We start from the raw sequence: 22,711 nt of genomic DNA on the forward strand, positions 1-22,711 counted from the left end.
ATTGTGTCCAAAGAAGATTATTCAATTACTTATTACTCAATTACTTATTAAGCTACCATTAGGTTAATGGCTTTTTAGCACCCTTGAAAATTGAGCAGTTTTTACATAATAGGTTGGACTTGAAAGATCCTGAGAAAATGAGTTATTAGATTGTGGTTGTGAATGGGGAAACTTTACAAATACAACTGGAAGTTTGTGAGACAATATTTTAAGCATTAGATTTGATGTTCTCTGTACAAGATTCAATTAGATGGATGCAATGGTTGAAAGTCATGCAACTGTGTTTTGATCTATTTGCATGTCACTATGTAAATTATATTTCAATCAAAATAAAAAATAATCCTGACTCTGAAGGTCATAAACAGCAAAATTCTCTCAGCCTCTGGAAGGAGACAAGACTAACACTATAGTGTGATGGAGCCTGGATGGGATCCAAGAACAGAAAAGGGAAGTTAATGAAATCCAAATGAAACACGAAGCTTAGTGAATAATGATGTGTTAACATCAGTTCGTTAGTTGTGACAAATGTCCCACACTGACATAGTTAATCATGACTAATGTCAATGATGGGGGAAATTTTGAGTGCACGGAGGGGAGAACTCGTAGCAACTTTTCTACAAGTCAACAACTATTCTATAATTTTTTTTTAAAAATTGCTTTAAAAAATAGAAACACGAGTGATACGAAGAAAAATGACAGCGTGTCAGATACCAGAGATGAGGAAGAAAGGTTTTTTAAAATGAATATTAAAATACCAGAGTACATTATTTCTGGCAGCGTTAAGTAGCCACAGAAGGTGTTTTTGTTTGTTTGTTTGTTTGTTTTAAAAGTTGGCCTTGTCGCAGAATAGAAAGCTCCTCCATCAGGCTCACACTTCCTTTGTAACACAGCTTAGATGGTCGTCGCTATAGCTACCTTATTTCTGTATCCAAGCTAGTGTTAAGAGGTGTACATATGCGAACCACAATTACTAAATAGATGGTATGTTTTTTTTTTTTAATTTTAGCACAGGATAATCATTATTGTAAATTAACACCACCATCTCCTGTTTAAATCTGTCATCCATGAAATGCACACTTTTTTTATATACAGAAAATTCAATCGCGCCTACCAAAACACTTTCTTTTTTAGGTGAGTGTACACAGATGTGTAAAAATAACTCGCTTATCATGCCACGGACATCTCTTTGTTAAGCAAGCGTTTATGCTATAACCCACAATCATCATAATTAAATCCCGTTGATCTTCCCTTTGACACACAGGGATCCTTCCTCATCGCTCACTGGTGTCAGTGCTAATCAGCCCTTTGCAGCTGCTTGGGTGAGCTGAGCATAACTCCTGAAGTGTGTGTGTCTGGTGTGGTCACATCTGGCCTGGGTAGAGGCTGGGTCTTCCTTGGCAGGATCTTTTGTGGTGCGCGGCTCCATCGGGACCACGCCTCGAGACAACGACAAATCGCCACCCCTTTCTTTTCCTCTTCATTTAACAGTTCTGGGACAGAGGTTGTGGGCGAGGACCAGAGCTAACGTAGACCAAGATGAAGACAAGGAAAAGCAGGAGTAGGAAAAGGCTGGCTCCCACCGCGGTCACCGCGAACAGCTCCATCCTCATTCAGCTCAGCGCGCGTGACCAGGACTCCTGGACTGCAGTGAAGCACAGGGTTGCTATGGGAACCGCAGCGGCGCCCCCCGCGGAACCCCGCGTTTATTACGGAGAATCGATCTGCATCAGGCGTGGAGGCTGCTACCGCCAAGGTCGCTGGAGGCTAGCAGGGGGATGCTCCCGCCCCTCCTCCACCCGCCTCCCTCCCCTCCCCCATCAGGGTTCAGGAACAGCAGAAATCCGAGAGTGACGTGAGGTACAAATTGCTGACTCTCCCTACTCGGTTCTCGGTGGCGGGTGGCGGGAGCGGAGGCAGGCAAGGTCGGAGCACCTGTACCACGCAGCCCCTCGGTCCCCTCCGCAACCTGCCACCGAATTGGTGCGGGAATCAAAGGCCCGTCGCTCTGTCTGCCCTCGAGACCATGAGGGCGCGTTGGGGGCGGAATCTGCAGCCCTGCTCCCCGTACACCGTAGGTGAGAAACTTCCAGGCTAGATGGAGGGCTTGCAGGGCCACCCTTCTGCTAGGATTATGCTTAGTCACTTTGTCCCCTGCGGTGTGCGCTAAGGCTGGGGCGGAAAAGAAAATTCTACCGGAATCCTAGTTGCAAGATAATTTCTTTTGCCAATCCCGGGGCTAGGGACACAGGAAGGCGCAGTTGGGGGTCCTGAAGGAAGAGACTGGGTCCGGACTAGGGATACCCATCTGGCCTCGCAGCCAGTGAGACACACCCACCCACCCCACCCCCGACCCATCTCCGCTTCCGACAGACTTTCCTACTCCTGTAATTAAGACAAGCGCAGAGGCGGATTCACCCAATTTTGGTCATCAACCTTTCTCCTCCCCACTCATTGCGAAGCTCGAAGCTCGTGGCCTGGGAGACTCGGGTCCCTCTCCTGGGCGGCGAAGGCCCTGTCGCCCCGGGCTATAAATATTAATAAGCTACACGGCTTCGGGCTTAATTATCTCCCCTTAATTGTAGCTCAACCAAAAATCCAGCCTCCTGCCACTCATGCCTTCCTAAATCGGGATTATTTGGTTTCCGTGTCTGGAGGCCCCCTCGGCTCAAAGCCCTCTTTTGTGTTGCGCCGCCCAACCTGGAAACCATATGCTGAACCTCTGCGCGGGTTAAAACCATTCTTAGAGCAGTGATGCCTCCCCCACGCACTCGGTTGCCAGCGTTGCGTTCCCGGCAGCCTAACGCTCCCTTCCCCTGAACCCGGTACTCCCCGCTACCTAAGGGTAGGGATATTCCCTTCTGTCAAAGGATCTCCCTTAAGTCCCCAGGATCCTAAAGCAGCAGCAGCCTATGGGGGTTTGTCAGATAAGGGTGGCCCTTGTAGGGCACGGAATACACTCAGCAAATGACTCGATGGCACCTGACTCACGGGAAAGGGGACTCTTTATCCCTGCACCACAGCAGCCCTGGATGCTCCGCTCCCATGTGGCAGGGAAGCTCCCTCTTAGGTTGGCTTGATTTCGCTGGGGCATCATCCAGGCCCTGGCACCCTGGCAGTTCGCTCTTTGCCCGAAGGCTCTTCCCAGTGCTTCTAGGGGCACTCGGCTGGAAAAAATAAGGGGCGCGGGCTATGAAGGGTTCTGTACTGCTCTCTCCTCTGGGTCGCAGCTTGGAGAGGAGAGGGAGAGGTCTTCGCGGCAGCCTGACCTTCGCTGTCCTCTGAGCGCTCTGGATCCACTGGATGGCAGAGCTTAAACCCAAGGTGTTTGCACTGCCCAGGGCCTTCTCTTGTTTAATCCATGGGCTCTGGAGCGCGCCTCGCTTCTGCAGTGAAGACCACGCTCCTCCCAACACCCCCGGCTCTGTGGTTCTGAGTCCAGAGACTTAGGGAGAGCCCAGGCTCGCCATCACAGGGCCAGGCAGCCTTCCTAAGCTTGGCATACCTTAGGTGCAGAAGCCAGCCTTGCTAATTCAGGGTAGGGTCAGCAAGCGATGTTTGAGAAGGTCTGCTTTCTCCTGGTGCTGATTGACGCCTAGATTTTTTTCCCCCAGGCACTGCCAAAGTCTTTAAGAAGCAGCTAAATTGAGCTTATTTTAGTTTGTGGTCCTGGGTACCCACAGCTGCCTAAGGCAGATAGATTCTGTCTGAGCTCAGCGTTACTATGATCACTTACAAATGTAATGGTCAGGGGGCCACAATGGCATATTCATGTCATTGTAGGCACTAAGGAGGCTGAGTGAGGCAGGAGGTCGAAACTACGAGGACGAGGACACTCTGGGCTGTGTAGACCCTGTTTCAAAACACAAAGCAAAATATTAGCTAGAATTGTTTATTTGCATGGTACCCATATAAGTTGCATCAAAAGTAAAGTTCAAAATACTAAGAATTTAGGTAACATTTCCACGGTAGATAAATTAGCAGTGGATATATTTCAGTGTAAGATGCAGACCTGTCACAGGGGTCCAACTGAAAGAAACTTTCACAATCTGAAAGATCAGTGGTCACAGTGGTGGTCACTGAAGTCCCCTAAAACTAACAATGTACTGAAATCACCAGAAACAAATCTACTTCAGATACCTCAAAACTAGCAGCAGTATGTAGGTAGTTTCTGGTGGGGGGTTCTAGAGGCAAGATCAGCTTTATCTCCTGGCCAAACTGACGTTTCCTGTGTAACTCACGTAGAACAGCAGTTGTCAACCTTCCTAATGCTGTGGTCCTTTGATACAGTTCCTCCTGTTGTGGTGACCCCCAACCATAAAATTATTCTCCTCGCTACGTCATAACTGTAATTTTGCTACTGGTATGAATCATAATGTAAACATTTGTGGGGACAGAGGTTTGCCAAAGGGGTCAAAGCCCACAGGCTGAGAACCGCTGACATAGACTCTAGACCAGACCCAGACCCAGATCTGGGAGACCTGTCTCGGTGGTCAGACAGGAGGGCCTGAAGAGCTGTGCCACCATCCAACTGGAGGCCACCAGAGTGGGAAGGGGGATGCGGGGTGGTCACAGGAGTGAAGGCTGAGAGCACGGAGCAAGACAAATGTGGTTGGCAGCAATGGGCGGTTAGCAGGCAGGTAGGCTTTAACCAAATTCCTATTCCTGCACCTTGCAGGGGCTCAGTCACGATGTCGTGTGACCCAGAGCAGCGATATGACAAAGTGAGGTTAGCCTTACTCTGAAGGGACATGGAGCTGTGTTCCCTCTTTCAGAATCAGGACAGAGCCTGTGTGGGTAACTCTGCTGCAGTAAGTGGAGGGTGCTGTAATGAGAGCGGGCAGCCACAAAGGCCTCTTGTTCTTTTAAAACCACAGAGTCCCAGCTGGAAACCTAATGGGAGCTTTCTAGGCTTGGCCATTGCTTTATTTCAATCAAGAATAGTTGCACAGAGCTAAGGGAAGTGTTAAAAATATAGTCCAGATCTCTTCCCCACCCCCCACCCCCGCCTTCTCTCTCTTCTTTGTCTCTATGTCTGTGTCTGTCTGTCTGTCTGTCTGTCTGTCTGTCTGTCTCTGTCTCTGTCTCTGTCTGTCTGTCTGTCTCTCTCTCTCCTTTTTTCTCTCTTATACTCGCCTACAATACACACTCACAAATCTGCCTGTCCTCTTTGTATTTTGTATTACACTCCTTAGCTTGATAAAAAACAAAGTCAGGTACCAACTTGTACTCTTCTTTCAGAAACCCTGCACACAATCCATCTATCTCCCCTGGCAGTAAAAGTCTCTGAAAGATGTTTCTGAATTCTGTTAGCCCAGCCCCACCCGAGGCCCTCCCAGGATGAGGCAATACTAGAACAGGGCCCAGAAAACTGCTGTGCCTATCATAGCCTGGCTGGCACCTGGCATTGTGGTACCATGACGAACTGGACCAAACAAGACCTCTTGCTGCCTCCTCCAGCCTCTGTGGCAGGAAATCATAACCCAACACCTCCACTGTTATGGGACTTCACATGGAGCCAACTTCCGCTAGATCTTGCAAGTGCTGCTTGTTCCCTGCACAGACAGTGGAGGCAGGGGGTTGGCTTCAGACATGAGTGGAGCACAGGCTGTGGCCCCACAGCTGTCACCGTCACCATAAAGCAAAGGACAGATGCTGGAAACCTCTGTCGGTTTCGGGACTGATGCTTTTACTCTAGGATCTACACTTCCTCTCACTAGGCTGGCTGGCTGAATATAGCCCCACCCCCAACCCCGGGCAATTAGCCTGGCTTCACTGAGAAGCCTCAGGGTGTGTCATGTATTTACTTACACATTCAACTGTCTCGTTCCTGCATTTTATGTAGTACAGATAACCAGGCACACCTTCCATTCACACTCCGTAAGCCAACACTCACCTACGCCCTGCCCCTGGTGTGGGCTAAAGATGACAAGACTTGGGAACTGAAAGAATTAAATACAGTCTTTCTTTTGATTAGACTTTCCTATATGCTTTCCTATGGTGTCTCGGGTCCTCAGCCTGCTGTCATGGAAAATACTGGAAAGAGATAGGGGCCTTTATCAAAAGGAAGGTGATATCCTTTGATAGGTAGAGCTGGACCTAATAAAAAAAAATTGAACAATTTTGCAAACAACTTATATACACATGAAAACTAGTCATGGACCTCTGTTCACCAAAGTGAGCCTACTTGGTAACAGTAGTAGATGGGAGAACTTATTGTATACAAGGCACTACACTAGCCACTCAGTTTAACCCTATGGAGTAACTATTATAGATAATCCTTTAAGTAGAGGGCTACTTAGGGATGACACCAGCCACAGTGGGACAGGCCTCTCGCCCATTAATTGTTAATCAAGAAAATGACCATAGACTTGTCTACAGGCCAGTCTGGTGGAGGCATTTTGTTTGCTTGTTTGGTTGTTGTTTTTTTGAGGCAGGGTTTCTGTGTGTAGCCTTGGCTTTCCTGGACTTGCTTTGTGGACAAGGTTGGTCACAGTGATTCACCTGCCTCTGCCTCCCTGAGTGCTGGACTAAAGGCATACGCTACCACACTGGGCCAGGAAGCATTTTCTTTCTTTCTTTTTTTAAATTTTTTATAATTTATATACATTACATCTCGACTGTAATCCCCCCTCTTTTATCTTCTTGTCCCCACTCTCCCTCCCTCTCCCACCCTATTCCCCTCCCCTTGACCTTTGATTGGTGGGGTCATCCTCTCCCAAGCATGGTTTCCTATTGCCAGATGACCCAAGCTTGTCGATACTAACGAACAACAGCAAGAACAAAGCAACAACAACAACAAATAACATTGCTCCATTAATTCTTCTCATACCTAGCAAGTTAGTTAGGGACATGATCTTTTCTCAGAAAGTAGATCCAGGAAAAAATAAATAAATAAATACCAATAACACTTTTCCTGTATGCAGTTTATTTTATATAGGTGTAATAATATAAATGTATATGTGAAAAAAAATTAACAAAAAGAAAAGTTGTCTTTTGCATGCACTGCACCAAGTACAGGACTTTGGGCACATTTCCCTATTTATTCCCCAAGTAACCCTGAGTTATGGATGTGATCGGCTCCTTTTGACACCTTAAATAGTAATCCAGGAGGGAAAGTGATTGGTTATTTGAAACTTTTTTTTTTTCCGAAACAGAGTTTCTCTGTGTAGCCTTGGCTATCCTGGACTCACTTTGTAGACCAGGCCGGCCTCGAACGAAACATTTCTCCTGTAATCTTTTCTAAAAGGTATGTCTATTTCCTTATTTCCTGCTTTCAATTGTTAGGAAGACTAGAAAAAGACCAATTTCACTAAGGCTGTTCATCAGGACCCTGTGTTTTACATCTCCACAGCTCTCGAAGCAGGACCAAGTTTCCTCTTTGCTTCTGTGGCGAGCATTGAGCCACTGGTCCAGAAAGAGTTGGTTTCTAAAATGCTAGTGTGATAAGAGTGGAGGGCTTTCTAAGGGAGAAACACCCTTAATTAAGTAGATGGAGATGAATAAGGAAGTGATTGAGTTGTTTTTTTTTTTCCCCCTGCTTCATAAATGCATTCGGCTTACTTAATATGCTGAAGATGTGCCTGAGTGCACCATCGTTTCTGCCTGGCCCGATTTTAGTGTACTACTTCATTAAATGGAAATATGACATTATTAAAATAATGTTCAATCAGCCACAATCCGTCTACTCTCATACAACTGCTTTTGTTTTCAAACAATGTACTTAACGTGAATCATTTTTGTAAGAATAAGCACATTGTTTGCTATTTTATTTTATACCCTATTATATAAACATCTCATTATTTCTATAGATTATTAAGAAAATGACTGTGCAGACCCTTTTGATGATTTACCATAATATATTAAATAAACTATGCCTCTGAAAATGAAAAATTAAGTTGCTTCAAAAGCTAGTTTTTGCTCTTTAATGGGTAGTGATCATGTAGGCTGCCAGGCATTCAGTAATAACTCTGCAAAGGCATTTCGCTAAGGCATTTAAAGAGCATATTTGATTTCACCCAAGGACAACAAAAGTGGCAGGAGGCAGCTTTATTAATCTCACTATAGAAATTCTGAAACTGAGGCACAGAGTGGTGGTGGCAGACCCAGGAATGTGGCACCTGCTCCCAGGCACTGCACCCTTTGGCCACTGAACCCGTTAAACCCACAGCTCTCACTGATAAATGCCCAGGGTAGAAACAAATCCCTCTGATTCTCCCTGTGCCAGCCACATTGCTCCGTGCTGGCATAGACACGGAGAATAGTTTCACCTTCTAGCAGCACTGGGTTGTCTTATTACTTTTAAAAGATGACACGTGGCTCTCTTCCTGCTGCAGCAGATCTGAAGTAGACTCTCTGCTATGTCTCTCTTGCGTCTGGATGTAGAAGCCTCAGGCAGCTTGTCTGCCAACCATGCTCCTCGCCATGAGACTATAAGGAAGTAAACCTCTGAAACTGTAATCAGGTCCCAATTAAATGTTTTCTTTCATGAAAAAAAAAATGAGACGTGGTAAGCACAAAATTGCATGTTGGGCTTGTTCTACCTGAACTTACTTATTTATTTATTTATTTATTTATTTAGTCAAATGAAGACCAGTATGATTTTTTCCAGATGTTTATGAATTGGTCTTACATGTGAATGTGGTGAATAGATTTTGACCATTTTTCTCTTGATGCCAATGTTTTCTGAATGAATTTGAATGACCTCATTATATTTTATGTATAAGATTAAAAACAGTGGGGCTGGAGAGATGGCTTAGAGGTTAAGAGCACTGACTGCTCTTCCAGAGGTCCTGAGTTCAGTTCCCAGCAACTGCATGGTGGCTCCCAACCATCTATAATGACATCTGCTGCCCTCTTCTAGTATGGCAGGCATAACACTGTATATATAATAAATAAATACACAAATAGATCTTTAAAGAAAGGTTTAAAAAAAAGATTAAAAATGGTTTCTTACACTGCAGTTGGCTGTGTGACATTTTGTATGCTCCATTTTTTAAAGATTTATTTTTATTACTTGTTAATACGTGTAGAGATGTGTGCCTGCATGAAGGATTGTGTACATGGATGGAGGACAGAGGCATAGCGCCCCCTGGAGCTGCAGTTTAAGACGGTTGTGAACTGCCTGTGTGGGTGCTGGTAACTAGATTGAGGTCCTCTGGAAGAGCAGTAAGTGCTCTTAACCACCGAGCCATCTCTCTAGCCCTGTAGGCTCCACTTTAAAAAAAAAAAAAAGATTCATGACTTAAAGGATCAATTTTGTAGCACTGGTTGCCTGCTTCACAGGAATTTGATTATGTGGTGTTATTTTTCAAAGCTAATTAGAACTGATAATTATGAAATTAATTATAAAAGAATCTATCTCAATTTTAACAAGTCACACTTGAACTTGCTGGAAACCAGGCAAAAATGATTTTGTCATTTTTCTACCCCTGGAGTTATGAATAAATAGGACCATGAAGCTAAAGTGAACCTGTGGGTGTTAATGTGGTTTTTTTTTCCTGTAGAAACAACAGTTTACATTTCATTTAATAGGAGACAGCATAGGCATGTCTACCTTTTTTTCCTCATGTCTTTGGTTGTAAAAGCATTTTAAAGCAAAGCACAGAAATGATACATCAAATGAGTCCTGGATAAAAGGATATATTTTGTTGTCAACTCTGATGTATTTTTTCATGCCTATACTAACCCAAAATGGAAAGGAAAAAAAAAAGTAATATGTGAGGTAGTTTCCCTGACAGCCTCTTGGGGACTTTATGTGATATTTTCTGACCTACTTATTAAGGTTTCCTATGGTGAAAAAAAAATTGTGTCAGTCATTTCTTTTACAATTTTTAAAGTGTAACTTTCTGACTTGCACTTGTATATTTTATAGTACACACACGTGTGCGCGCACACACACACACACTGAATTTTTTTGTGGAGACAGTCTTGCTATGTGATCCTCTTGTGAGGTGTGTGTGTGTGTGTGTGTGTGTGTTGTCCAGAGTTCAACCTTGAGTGCCCTTCCTCAGAAGCCACACAACTTGGTTTTTTGGGACTTGGTGCATGCTTCAGTGATCCTCCTACCTCTGTGCTCCAGGTGCGGAGGTTACAAGTACAAAACACTCCACTATCTTTACATGGGTGCTAAGGCTCGAACTCAGGTCCTTGTGCTTGCAGGTCAGTGACCGACTGACTGACTCCTCAGTTCTCTCAGCCAGTTCCCTCCTTAAAACACTTTCCCAGAGGGGTTTGAGATGCTTTATCTTAATCTGTCAGTCTTGTTTCAGTTACTATTGCTGTGATGAACCACATGGCTGAAGGGACCCGGGGAGGAAAGGGTCCATAGTCCATCCCTGAAGGAAATTAGCATGGGAACTCAAACAGGGCAGAGACTTGGAGGCAAGAGCTTCCATGATGAAGAGACCATGGAGGAGAGCTTCTTTCTAGCTCGCCCAATCAGCTTTCTCATAGTATCCAGTATCACCAAGCTAGTGGTGGCCTCACATGAATAAATAATTAAAATGCTCCACAAGCTTGCCTATAGCCAAATCTTAGGGAAGCCATTTTCTCAATTGGGGTCCCCTCCTCTGAGGTGATTCTAGCCTCTGTCAAGGAGACATAAAATTAGCCAGCACAGCATCCCTGGGTCGTTCCCAAGGAGTTAGAGAAGTGGCCTGGTATGAAAGGTTTCTCACCTGGAAGTCCTGTCACCTTCTTACTATGTATGCACTCACATCCCTAACAAGGCTCCTTCCAGCTTTCCAGAGCTGGGAAGTGACACCAGTTGCTAGACATGCCATGATCTGGCAGTACTTTTCAGCATCCTGCACAAATAATAGTTCCTTACCTTTCTTTTCCAGTGCTGGAGAAATGTATCTTTGGCCATATTGAAAGTTCCTACATATAAAAAGAAGTAGAAGAAAATCAGATGTTTGTAGAGCAGTGCCTACTTGTGAGGCCCAGGAACCATGTCCGTGTCTTTATCTGTGTTCATTCTCCTCCAACCTAGCAAAGAGATGGCCAGCAAATCCTTCCCTACCAACAGAGACCGTCATTTTTTTCCAAAGCTTGAACCCCAGATTGGTTGTGTACTCACTGGGAACCACTGCCCTTACAGAAGCCCAGGTTTTGTTCCCAGCGCACACATGGTGGATCACAACCATCTGAAACTACAGTTCCAGGGGATCTGATGCCCTTTTCCAGCTGTCATGGGCATGCGCATGTAGCGTGCCTACCAAAACACTCAAACACATAAAAGGAAAATAAACCTTAAAAAAATTATTAGTGAGTTAGAACAAGTTATATTTTATTCTTAGTGGGTACCATCAGGGTGTTCAAAGCTGGTGGCTTCAGAAAACAGCAAATCCTTGAACCATGAAGTGAACATAACCCTCACGGTGGCCGGAATCCTAAGAAATCAGTCTAAGAGTAGATTTACTGCCCATACCCCGAGTGTGTGTGTGTGTGTGTGTGTGTGTGTGTGTGTGTGTGTGTGTGTGTGTGTGTGTGTTCTACAGACTACCCTTGGCCTTTCAATGTTGATGTCTTCCCCAGACACTCCCTAAAATGTGCAAACAAGTTGCCATTACACCTAGGACTCAAGGTGTCTTTTAAACATCTCAACATTCACATATTAAACCAGCTTCCAAATTTCCTTTTTTGGGAAAAGAGGAAGAGCTGGGAAGTAGTTTGCTTCTGGGTGGGGACCTTCCTTTCTAAGAAAGCAGATTTATCTTAAACCTGTGGTTTCCATTTTTAAAGCTCCACCTGGCCACCTTCCAGCAGAAGCATTGGATGGGGTGGTGTGGGAGGCCATTGCGTGTGGCAACGGCTAAGAAAAGCCCTGATTGGAGGAAAACCATCAAAATCTTAAATTTTCCAAGTTAGAGCCTAGAGCAGCAATTGGTTGTCTTCAAGTAGCACTTGTAATTGCTTGATTATGGTTGAGTCTCTCACATACTGGAACCCACCAGCCGGTCTTTGCTACAAAACACCAGAACTATTTGCTCCTCCTTTGGAAGACAAGTAAACAAGAACACCCTGCACTATGGATTCCCCAGGCCCCATAAAGGACCTCCAGTGTCTCTAGGCTGTAAAAAACTACGCCGTATTGATTTCATAGACGGTAGCTTTTAAATGGAGTGAAAAGACCTTGTTTAATTAATCCAAGCATTCACTCTGTGAACATTTATCACACGCCTGTCGCTTGCTTCCACCATAGGAAGCATCTGCCTGTCACTCTCTGCTTGCTAAATCAGAGGAATCAGCCAGCCAAGCGGGAATGGCTGTCATTTAGTAGAGCAAACCCTACCCGTCAGACCTGTGCCAGGGACTCGTCTCCTGAATAATCCGTTATGGTGGGGGATGTTATCTTGTTCTTTGTGTGTGCTCGAGCGTGTGTATGTGTATGTGTGAGTGTGTCCATGGTCATGTAGATAGTAGAGGACAATACAGGACATCAGTGTCTGTCTTATTCCGTTGAGACAAGGTCTCTCCTTGAACCTGAAGTTTATTGCTTCCACTAGGCTGACCAGAGAGCCCCCACGAACCATCAGTCTCTGCCCTGCAGTGCTGGGGTGCAGGCACTTAGCCCCATGAGGTGCCTTTAAGTGGGTGCCGTCATTCCAAACTCAGAACCCCGTGCTGGCACATGAAGTGCTGCATAAGCCTCCTTAGCTCCATTCTGTCAGGAAGCCAAGCCTTTCAGGTTCTGCCTCTTTTCTGTCGGGTGAGGGTGGAACCGAGACAAGTACCTAGCTGGCCCAGTACCTAGCTGGCCCAGATCCAAGCTTGTTCCTGTTAGATGCCTGAAAAGTTCTATACGGAAGTAACACTAAGATCGGAGTAAAGGTGAGAGAATTGGGGAAAAAAAGAAATCCAACGTAAAAATGAAATAGGATGGGTATGAACTAAAATATGGCATTTACTGTCACCTGGATTGTAGCTGCAGATCTATTACATAGATTTTATTATTGATATCTTCCCTCTCACCCCCCAGCCCCCACCCCGTGCTGGGGATTAAACTCTGGCCCTTGCACATTCTAGAAAAGCACTCTACCATTGAGCTGCATCTCCAGACCCGAATTTACTACTGCTCTCTTGTTCTTATATGTTTATCTATAAAGCCAGCACTCCTTAAAATGATAGTGAGTCGGCTGGCGCAGGCTCTAATCACCAACCTTTATGGGCCTTATCACCTTCTACATGGTGAGATAGCTACCATGGCTCAGCCTTATCTGACCTCCTCCTCCAGGCAGCACCTTTGGTTACTTGGCTCGCGCTGTTCTCTGTGGACATAGCACAGTCACCACCGCTTCTCCTGGCGTGTGTCTCCTCCTCCTCCTCCTCCTCTTGGAAACAGACAAAGCAAACATTTCTTGGGCACCAGCTGTTTGCCAGTGCCATGATAGAGGCAGGACATCCCTTTTGTACCTCTGCATCCTGCCTCCATACTTTTCTCATGGTATATCTCTGGTCAATATTTGCAACTGCTTTGGAACAACCACAGAGATGAAAAGGGGCCCCGTAGATTCTGGTCCTGTTCAGTCTTAGTGAGGCAGGTGGAAAAAAGCTCTGCCAGAGATCGCTGCCAATGTGGTAATCCCTGAAGAGCCCAGCCTGAGAGAACAGAGGCTCACAGTTCAGAAAACACCAGGCAAATGTTTCGAGGGGGAAGCACCAGAGCAAATTCACTGTCAAGTTCCAAATGTCCAAAGGAAGCATGGGAAATCACAGTGTACCTCCCCCCACAGTCGCATCACCCACAGTCGAATGACAGAGCCCGTCAGATAAATCATGAGCCATCTCAGAAACAGCAGTTGAACACAGAATTCAGACCGGCGCCAGTCCCCTGACACCATGAGAGAGGCAGCACCGTGAAATCTCCAAAAGCCATATGTCTGTTGTTCCTTTGCTTAGGAGGCTGCTTTGAGTCGGTGTAGATTCGCACCTGTGAAAGGGGGCAGAGGTTGTGGGGATCTTTCATGGGGGTCCATCCTGCTACGTCATTCATGATATGAAGGGTTTTCTTCAAGGCAGATGCTTGTGAGTCAGAGAGGGAAGACCCAGCTGGCTCCTGCTATCTGATCGCCCCAGTGGAGAAGTAGAAATGACCACGCTAAATGTCCTACAGGGCTAGGAGAGGAGTGAGGAGGTGGAAAAAACAAAAAAACAAAACATGTTTGTGGAAAGAAAAGCTGAAGGGGACGAGTGCTGTAACTCAAGGCCTATCTGTACAACAACAAACATTTACTAGGCACGAGCTGCTTGCCAGGTATTGTGCGTGGGGCGTGGAGAAGCAATACACATGGCTGTTGTCCCAAGGAGACTGGCAGATCTTTCGGCTGAGTTCTCAGAGGGTTGAGAACTCAGTTGAACCAACCGGCAACTCAAGACACATCATACAACTCAAACATGAGAAGGCTATCCTGTCGTGGGGATTTTGGAGTTTTGCTTACATTAAAAAAAAAAAACCACAAAAATATTATAAGAATATGTTTTCATTTAATCCCGGATATGGGGATATGGGGATATGGGGCTGCTTCGAAGCAGCTAGCTGTGATTTGCCTTGTGCTCTGGCAGAGGCATGGTTTTGTCCGCTGCAGATAATTTCTGCGATTGTATGACGTTTGGAATTCGAGGAACTTTTCAGAGGGTCTATAATGTTAGGGCCCGATAGGTGGGTTGCTTGAGGTTTGTTATGTAGTTGTGGGCAAAGGAGAAACAAGGAGGAGGAGAAATTAGGGATCCTGACAGTGAAGATCAAACTTGTCCCAAGAAACTCGACACCCCTGACCAGCAGGAAGTAATCTAACAATGATGCTGCTCCCTTTCTGACCCCTGACTTTATTCAGGGATCTCTCTCCTTTCCTCTCTATGCCTTCTTCTCTCTTATCTAGGGTTGAAAAGGTGGAGAAGAGTAGGAGAAAGAAGAATGAACCCACAAAGTAATGAAGACCTGTATACTATCCTACTTCTGTTACTGACGTAATGATACTTAGTATCTCTGAATGGCCCTAGTTACTAAATGTGGCCCCAAACTATTACAAAAGATCCAACATAAAAATGAAACATTGCTGATACAAAACATAACGAGAGTGAGGTGCCAGAGATAGAAGACAAAATTAGCATAATTCAAAGTACATTGAAGGCAGGTTTTGCATCTGTGGTCCCTGGCCGGGTACCCTTCACGTGGTAGGTGCTCATGAAGTATCAGCTGAATGATTACATCTAGAACCTAAGCAATTGGCCAGGTCTCTAAACCATAGCAAACCCATCTCTGGCCAGAGAGCCGGCATAGAAGCTTTCATGGCTTGGAGCTGGCGCCCAGGCTTGTCTGTCTCTGGGGTCTACTGTTGCTCCAGCTTCTTCCTTGGCTCTGACTCTCAGTTCAGAAGTTTGCTGAGCGGAGGAGAGACCAGCTGTACATCATTGGCTTGAATACAGCAGTCATCACCTCTGGCCTTGCCTGTCATCAGACCCACCTTGTTTCTTGGGTTTGCCTGACAGTTTGCAGAGATTTTCTGTTTGTCGGCTCATTTTTCTGCTCACAGATTTCCTGACTCTCATGCACGGTGAGTATAGCTACAAGACAGTGTCCAGCCTGGAGTTCTTAAAAAAATGTTTATTGAGTTTGGTGCTAGGTAATCAACTTCTTTTAATCCACTATTCATAAAGTGGCAGTTCATACCTTAAAAGTGTCTTAGTCTATTTTCGGTTGCTATCACAAAATACCTTACACATGGTAATTTATTTTTAAAATGGAGGTTTTTATTTTGCTTTGTTATAATTTTTTTTCTCCTGGTTCTGACTGATGAAAAGTTTAAACTTTGGCATCTGGTGAGGAATTTCCTGCTACATTCCAACATAACAGAAGGCACTGCAGGATGAGAAAGCAAGCATGCCAGCCCACTTTCTCTTCCTCTTTTGATAATGACGTCAACTAATGCTGCCTGGAGGACCCTTCTTCATGCCTCATCCACTACTGATTACTACCCAAGGGCCCCTAAATCTGGGAATTAAGTTTCCTGCACAGGAACTTCTAGGAGACAATTCAGACCATAGAAAACAAATCTTATGCAAATTGATTCTTTAAACCTTATTTTTATTATTTTATATGTATGAGTGCTTTACCTCCATGTATGTCTATGTAGTACATGCATGCCTGGTGCCTACCTACAGGCCTGAAGTATGTAGACAGGTGTGTACCTACCACATGGGCACTGAGAAACCTAACTCAGGTCCTCTGAAAGAGCCGCCAGTGCTCGGAACCACTGGGCTATCTTTCCAGGCCTGCAAATTTGTTCTTAAAGAAAGAACCATGTAAATCATGAAAGGCACCATTAGGAATGCCAGGTGTGACTGTTGCTGAATGTCAGAGGGCTTAGAGGACTTGCTCAGCACGTGAGGATCACCCCCCACAACAACAACAGCAGCAGCAACAGCAGCAGCAGCAGCAGCACCACCACCACCACCACCACCACTAGGGTCATTCAGACACAAAACGTCATCGGCAAAGTTAGAGAGCCTCCGGAAACCACTCAGACAGGTAGAACCCCCAAGGACTGTAGGCTGCCCAGTCTTCTCAAATAAGGAACATTGCAGAAATTAGCATATTAAGTACTTCCCCTCGTACAATACCCCCTGAGCAAAGTCCCTCTAACTGAGCTGTAGGCATACATTCTGCAAAGTTTAGTGAGTTTGGGTAAATCTTTCTGAAAAGTGTGCTGGTCTTGGTTGTAAACTCTGGCAAGTCGACTTACTTGTAAAAACTGTGGCAACAAATTAGCGTAGAAACCTTAGTGTGCGGTGACACATTCCAGGGCACAATTAGCAAGGTTTTCAGGTGCCTGCCTTAGAGGAAGCAGTGGTCCAAAGGGTTATGCAAATGAATTCAGGAGCCTGAACAGTGGCTCCTCCTGCAGCACTGCACCCTGCTGACATCCATTCAGAGGTGCCAAGATTTTCATCCAATCCTTGAGTCAGTACCACGGAAAGCAAACCCAGCAAACATTTTCAATGCATGGATGCTGCTCTGCACATAGAAGCCAGTTCCTCACACCTTCACACGGCCCGGCTCGTGCCCTCCCACTCAGCTACTGTTTTTGCCTCTCACAGACAGGTATGCTGGGTACTTAATTAGACAGAAGCACAAGCAGGGACATGCTTATGTCTCCCACCCTCATCCACTTAAGGATACATAAGTTTCAACTGTATCCAGTCTGGCTTGGATTGATCTGTGAGATGTAGCATCTAGTTCTATTGCTACATAGGTGATGTAACTGGACCCGCTCAGGCCTTCTTGTTGACTGTAAGCCAATGAAGAAGGGACACTAGCCACGAGGTGAGGAGGGCAAGGGGAGGCCTTGAGTTGTGGAAGTCCTGAGTGAACGTGTGTTGTTGACATGGGCACAGCCACATTAAAGACTGTAGTCTTCGACCCATGGGGAAACTGTAAAGCCTTCTCTCACTCATCAGGGTGAGGCTCAGAGCCTTTCTCTGGTCCATGTGTGGATGTTGGCAGTGTGTTCAGAAAATAGATGTCCACTGTAGTTTTCTTCCCCTGTGGCCATGCCCTGCTGTCTTTCCCGGCACATAGTAAAGGACTTGAAAATGAAGGTGTCACTGCAACCTGTCAGTCACTGGACGTTCGGAGGCAGGCAGCTGCTTTGGCTGTGGGCTCAGGATGTCTCATAAGTTGAGGGAAGAGTGAGTAGAACGGTCTGGGTATGGACTGTCCTTTCACACTCTGAAAAAGTCAAGGCTGGGGCGGGGCTCTCAGAACTGCCTTCCCCTGTGTCCACTTCAGGAGATGAACTCAGGGCCTTGTGCATACTGTGATCCACGTATCACTGAGCCATATATCCACGTGTATATGTGTGTGTGTGTGTGTGTGTGTGTGTGTGTGTGTGCATGCGCCCGCATGTGTTTATTTTTTGATGGTCTCCCCATGTATCCCAGATTGGCCTTGAACTCTCAGCCCCCATGCTACACCCTGGGATTACAGGCCAGTGTTGTCACACTGGCTTGTCAGCTTAGTATTCTAAAGCACAGACCTCTTTCCATATCCCCACATGTGATCTTTTCCTCTGATTCCCTAAGCCTCCTGGATAAAGTGCATCCTCTTTGCAGACACACAAGACTTCCCTTAGTAATCTGATTGCTTGGAGTCTAAATTTCATACAAAATCTGCTCTGATGTCCCATGTATGGTTTAGTGAGTCCTGACAGGCATTTTTCATCCATGGAAATTTTAGCCCATAATCAGGATATAGGACATTTTGCTCATGTGCCTTTGATTTCTCCTCTCTGCTCTTGATTCCAGCCTTGGCTGACTACCGACCTGCTTTGTGTCATTGTAATCTTGCCATTGTTTGGGCCAAGAATTTCATATAAATGGAACCGTGGATGAAGCCAGGATTCTTTTGCCTTGCCCTAATCTTTTGATATTTATGCATGGTGTGTCTAATGAGAAGGTTTTGCTTGTTTGTTTTTCTTTGTTGGCATCGTGTGGGCATAATGCCATTACCATTCTTCGGCTGGGCAATGAGGTTATTTCCTGTGTCTTTGCTTTCCAACTAAGGCTGCAAAGAACACGTGTGTGCGTGTACATGCGTGTCCCTCTGTGAGCATGCGCTTTACTACTAGAATCTGTATCATCGCAGGCAAACATATAAGAATCCTGCACAGAGTTTCCCAGGGTGACCATGTTTGAACATTTCAGCCGTGCAATGTCGTCACTGTTTGCTATTTCCATAGGCCTGATTTTAGCTGCTCTGTGTATTGCACAGGACGTTTTGGAATCCCCTGAAAAAGACACATAGTCTTTTGCTCCAGATGGCCCCTGTCCTGGCTGTGTGGGTGCATGCTGCTTTCTCAAGGGAGCAGCCTTCCACTGAGAAGTCCTTGCTCTTCTCAAGGCCAAACTGGTACCCAGCATCCCTTTCTATCCCATCATTTTTGTGTGGTCTCATCCATCCTCCTCCTCTCTCTTTTCTTTCTCTGACTTCTTTCAACTCCAAGTGAGGGAGGGAGAGGAAAGACACAGTCACATGTCTGAATGTCAGTGCCCAGCACAGAGCATGGAACTGCTTGTTAGCACGATGAAGGCATGAATCTTAAGGCTTGGCTGTGGGTACCACTTGATGGGGCTCACTGTCTCCCATAACAGGCCTCAGTCTTTCTTCAAAGCATAGAGGATGGCATGGCTGGAAGAAAAAAAAAAAGTGGCCCATGTTGCTATAGACCATAGAATGACAGAGCTATGGGGGCCTTAGGTGGGATGGAAGTTCTGACTTTGTCCGTCTGTGTCTGCTAAGGCCGTTCATCCTTTCATCCACTCAAAAGTGCTTCAGAGCCTCACCACACGCAAGGCCTCTGGCTAGACTCTGAGGTCACAGGCAGGGAAGGGTAATGCTGGTGGAGGAGGCAACAGAGTCTTAGGAAGCAGGAGTAACTTGAGGTGATGCTGGGACATGGCTTGAGTGGAGGAAAGTAGGGGGAAAGATGTCTTGGTGAAAGAATCGACACCCACAGGACTGAGGAGGACATGAACGTGGCCTGTGGAGCTTGACCCTGACTAGAGCTCTCAAGGGGGAGAGCCGGGGATCTCCGGCACAGCTCTCAGAGGGTCATGACCGATGGGGGGGGGGGGGGGAGATGAGCCTTCATCTTGCTTCCAGTCCCCAAAGGCTGGCTGATTAAATAAGCAGGCTTATCTCACACAGTTCTGAGGCTGGCAAGATGAGAGAGCCTACTTGCTGGGTCCTCGCCTGGCAGAGGGCATCAGGTGGTGGTGACAGGGGCCAGAGAAAGGGGCTCAAAAGTCTATAACAAAGTCACTCTTGTGCTAATGAAATCACCCCCATGGGAGTGACATTAATCCTTTCCTGAGGGTGGAGCCCTCATTAGTCCAGGACTCCGTAATTATGTTTCTTACATAGGAACTTTCTGAAGGACACATTCAAGCCACAACAGCGAAGGGGACTCAACTCTGCCTCTTGGGACTCAGGGGTCGGGGCAGAGCCATTTATTTATGTCTGTTTAATGAGGTAGTAAAAGTGATGAGGTCAGTATTTTAGGAAAAGATTCTGATAGACAAATGGGGGTGAGGACAGGGGAACCAGGGCAGCGCTCGAGCTGCCGCCACAGACATCTGCACCGCCACGGACACCTGCGCACCTGCACTAGCTGAGTAGCAGTCTGTGCTCCCTCACCTCCAACAAGGCCCCCCTACCACCCCCCTACCCCCACCCCCGCCCCTGCTCTAGCAGCTGACTGACTGCCGCTCACTAATAGCGTTTCTTCGAAGGGTCTGCCCATATCTTTATTTTGATTCTGTTTCTGATGCTACGATGTCTTCTCAGGCTGTGGGATAGCCTTTCTGTCCTCCCTGGCCGTCATCAGTGAAGTGAGCAAGGCTGCTCTAGAGCCAAGTCTAGCTTTACGCACCACAGAAACATCGGCACAAGACTGGGGAGGTGGCTCCGCAGCTACAGCCCTTGCCTGGCAAGCGGGAGGGGCTGGGTTCAGATCCTCAGAACCCATGAAAATATCGAGTGGGTTTGGTGGCCCATCTGTAACTTTATCCTCCTATAGATGAGGCAGGGGCTGCCCCAGAGCAATCAGGCTAGCAAGACGGCCCATATCCAAGAGTCTACAGTTTGATTGAAGGGCCCTGCCTCAATGACTAAAGTAGAAAAGCAAAAGCAATTGAGGGTGATTCTAGATTTTTTAACCTCAGGCTTTCACATCCAGGTGGACACACCTAAACATTCACCCACACAGGTGAGCCCACGAACATGCAAAATATGCATATCTACAACACACACACACACACACACACACACACACACACACACACACACACACGATAAGAAGTATCAATCAATACAATGATCCAGGTGACTCCTTGGGAGGGCTGAGTGGGCATTTTAGAAAACTGTAGCTCTGCCCATTTAAGGCTACCTTCTGTGTGCAGAGCTTCACGCGGAGGTTCACAGATTCCGGGAAGGAAGTTCCCGGGGGTTCCAAAGTGGCCTGAGATGAGGGGTGTCCTAACTGAGAAGGCAAATGCTGCCTTACGACGCATTGACGCATTTTGGCACACCTCCACAAGGCATACTCAGCCTTCCCCCTTAGCCTGACATACCCACAGGGAATTACCACCTTCACACAGCACAGAAGGAAACCCCAATCTCAGGGTCCTTGGTCCAAAGCCCACGGTGGACAAGGGCAAGCCTGCTCACACAGCACTTGCTGTGAGCAAGGAAGTGAAGGCCGGCCAGCCCCAAGTCTCTCTTACCTCGGTGGCTTGTCTCCATAGCCCTTTGCTTACAAATTGTTAGAGCACACAGAAGCCGTGGACACAGACAACCTTGAGAGAAACCACAGTTCACACAGGAGTCCACAAGCCCTGGTCCCAACCCTGCCCTGCCGCAGCCTGGGTCTGGTTCTTCTCACGGGGCTGATTATCCCCTGGTGAGGCTCCCCCTGTGGCCTCAGCCCCTCCCCCCAGCCCCACCATGTTGTGGTAATTGGGAAGTTTTGCTTTTCCCTTGACTTCCTTACCTCAGTTTCTCTCTCTCTCTCTCTCTCTCTCTCTCTCTCTCTCTCTCTCTCTCTCTCTCTCTCTCTCTCTCTCTCCTGTCTTCACCTTGAATGGAAAACAGCTGGCCAGCCTCCTCCTTCCTTGAGGGTGGTTATTGAGTTCTGCCCGTGTTTTCATTTTCCTTCCATATATGTCGTGCTTTGTCACTTGCTGGGCATCTCAGGTACCGTGTCAGCACGAAAACTCATTACTGCCACTGTGTCTGCTGCCTCAGCGCCTTCCTGGAGGCAGGTGGCCTCTGGGCTGTAGGTGATGAATATGGTTAAAAAAGAAGAAGAAGAAGAAGAAGAAGAAGAAGAAGAAGAAGAAGAAGAAGAAGAGAAAGATGTGGAGTGCAGAGGAGGGAAGGGGGAGAATGATATGGAAATGATTTCTTTGTTCAGCAAATCTGATTGTTCTGACAGGAAGTGACTGAGAAAGTGGACACGAGCAGGCTAATTAGCCACTCGGGGGGGGGGGGGGAAATTTAAACAGTTTTTTTTTTTTTTTTTTTTTTTTTTTTTTGGTGCATGGCAAGAGGGCCTTCCCTCTTTGGTGCTCAGGAGAAGTTCCAGACCTGGGGACTTGACTCTGGGGCAAGGCAGGCACAGAGAGCAGCGCTGGGCAGTAAAGAAGGAGTTGTTTGCATTTTGGCAGCTTGGTAGACTTTTTTTTTTTTTCTTCAAGCCTCTTTTGCAAGGTTACTTTTGACGTAAATCTCGAGCAAGCTTAACATGTAAAACACCACTCAGGGCCAGTGTAGTTAGGTAAGGGTTTTATTTTCCCTTGCAGGCAGGATTTCTCTCTCTCTCTCTCTCTCTCTCTCTCTCTGTTAGTATTGTATGTGCCTGCCAACACCATAAAAGAGCCATCACGGGGAACAGTTTCCAGCGCTGGGAGCCAATCCAGGCCTGCCCCGGAGGCTGGTGGGAAGTAGATGTGAGGAGAACAAGCTGAGCGAGGACAGCCTGAGGGGAAGAGGACTGCTCCCAGGCTTCTCAGGCCGCCTGACAACACTTCCATTCGCGGCAGCTACCGCTGGAAAGAAAGAAGTTTGTGGTGTTTGGGGGCAACTGGTTAGCTCCGAAATCTGTTAGGAGTTGCTTTCTGCCAGCAGAGATAAGCTGTTACCAGTCCAAGGCCG

The 22,711-nt window shown here is 46.6% G+C and overlaps 1 long non-coding RNA gene across 2 annotated transcripts; it reads left to right on the top strand.

Annotated features, from left to right (window-relative positions):
* The first annotated feature begins 1,179 nt into the window (after window positions 1-1,179).
* LOC311598575 lies at window positions 1,180-8,491 on the top strand. 2 transcript variants are annotated; one of them, XR_014779583.1, is made up of 3 exons: window positions 1,180-1,857; window positions 7,155-7,246; window positions 8,334-8,491. It is a non-coding gene; the product is annotated as an uncharacterized lncRNA (long non-coding RNA). The 2 variants fall into 2 exon arrangements; XR_014779584.1 differs by having other exon boundaries at window positions 8,337-8,491.
* Window positions 8,492-22,711: the final 14,220 nt, after the last annotated feature.

This window comes from Acomys minous (genome assembly GCF_964271855.1).
Source record: "Acomys minous genome assembly, chromosome: 5".
In the NCBI taxonomy this organism is placed as follows: domain Eukaryota; kingdom Metazoa; phylum Chordata; class Mammalia; order Rodentia; family Muridae; genus Acomys; species Acomys minous.